This window comes from Camelina sativa, unplaced genomic scaffold, assembly GCF_000633955.1.
Source record: "Camelina sativa cultivar DH55 unplaced genomic scaffold, Cs unpScaffold02229, whole genome shotgun sequence".
NCBI classification, from domain to species: domain Eukaryota; kingdom Viridiplantae; phylum Streptophyta; class Magnoliopsida; order Brassicales; family Brassicaceae; genus Camelina; species Camelina sativa.
Genome location: NW_010923343.1, coordinates 1 through 1,590, shown reverse-complemented (window position 1 = coordinate 1,590; position 1,590 = coordinate 1). Strand labels below are relative to the sequence as shown.

Sequence of the window (1,590 nt, the reverse complement as noted above, 5' to 3'; positions counted from 1 at the left end):
CTGTGTTTGTCTTGATGTCATGCTTTCTGAAAAGTCCAAACCCTTTAGCCTGTTTAACTTCAACTACTAATTCCTTAAAAGCATAAAATTTTACTTCTGCAGGGTCTTTTGGATTTTCTTATTGTCTTCTTCGTGATGCCTGTGAAAGAAAATGATGAACAAGATCGTTTCTCTTAATTTCAGAGGTTTGTCGATGCTTTTGCCGAAATAGATTCTGTTCCTTCACTATTACTAATTTCTGTGCTAGTTTTGATTCTCTTCATAAAGCAACTGTGATTGCTTCAATATATATGGTAAAGCAGTTCTAACATGGTTTCAAGCTTGCCTTCCTTTCATAACATTTTGACTGGGTTTGAGCAATATACAGTTTATTGATTGGCGGTCTAAAGCTAGGAAAATTTTCTATGTTTTTTCAGCTGTGCTTTTTTTAATATTCTCCTCTTGATTAATGTGAAAGCTGGATCTCTTAGACTTGTTGTAAGTTAACCTGTCAATGTAAATGGTCTTTTTCTCTCTTTCCTTTCTAGCTTGTACTAACTTTGTCTCTTTTTTTAGATATCCACAGACATATATACGACTATGTTGAGCTAAAGAAACATAGAAATAGTTGTTCTCTATGAGCATTTTGACTAATTAGTGCTATCAATATACAAATTCGGTTCGCTTGCCTTAGACCATTGTGTCGAACTTGAAGGTGGACTGTCCAAATCCCTGAAAGTCTCCGGTAAGAAGGTTAATAAGCCTATTTTTCTTAGTGTTCATTTTCTTATTTCAAAGTACTATGAGTTAATTAAGGCACCACTTGTATCATTCTAATTTGGATTGAATATAGAGATTTTTGGTTGGTTCTTTTGTGCCTTTTCAGCTTCTTGGATCTTCTATAGAGAAATCCTTGTTCGGTTTTGATGGATTGGTTCTAAGAAATCTTATTTTGATAATGCAAAGGTACGACCTTCAACTCATTCTTTTCTGTAGCATCGTTCTTATCTACAATAGGAGTGAGGTCAATACAAATTGTTTGATTTCATGCCATGAGAGGATTATTATCTTCAAATGTTTCGACTGCTGAATTAAGAAAGTTTATATCTCAGTGGCCATATCTACGCCTCTTAGCCTAGAAATGTTTAATCTTGTGAATAGAGTTGTTTTTACCTGCATGTGGAATAGATCAATCTCATAAGATATTAATAGGTGCTATGTGACACAGTCCAGTCGGCTAATTTTACTTGTGACCATGCGTAGAGCCATTAATCGTTAACACTGGGTTGATAGATACAATGTATAATGTTTAGTGTTGCTTCTTCTAAAGTTTGTTCTATATTGTCTGTCTTAGGACTTGTTGCAGGGATAACATCAGTCTCCTCATATACTGATTGCAGAACATATTTGATCAAATGCACCTTTTAAAGCCTGATCCAGTACAGGATCTCCCTCTGGTCCTCGAGCAACTCTGGTAACGTTAGTGATTATACTCATCTTTTCTTGATTTATTGAAGATACTATTTATGATGCATTTAGTTCATCCGAATTTTGCATCATAGGCATCCTAGTTATTTTATGTAATGGTAGATACTACTGATGCATCTAAAT

General features: G+C 34.6%; 1 long non-coding RNA gene across 2 annotated transcripts; it reads left to right on the top strand.

The window, feature by feature from the left end:
* The first annotated feature begins 42 nt into the window (after positions 1 to 42).
* On the top strand, positions 43 to 1,453 carry LOC104774270. Of its 2 annotated transcripts, XR_765292.2 has the most exons (5): positions 43 to 185; positions 417 to 477; positions 556 to 724; positions 866 to 945; positions 1,334 to 1,453. It is a non-coding gene; the product is annotated as an uncharacterized LOC104774270 (long non-coding RNA). The 2 variants fall into 2 exon arrangements; XR_765291.2 differs by lacking the exon at positions 417 to 477.
* The last annotated feature ends 137 nt before the right edge of the window (positions 1,454 to 1,590 follow it).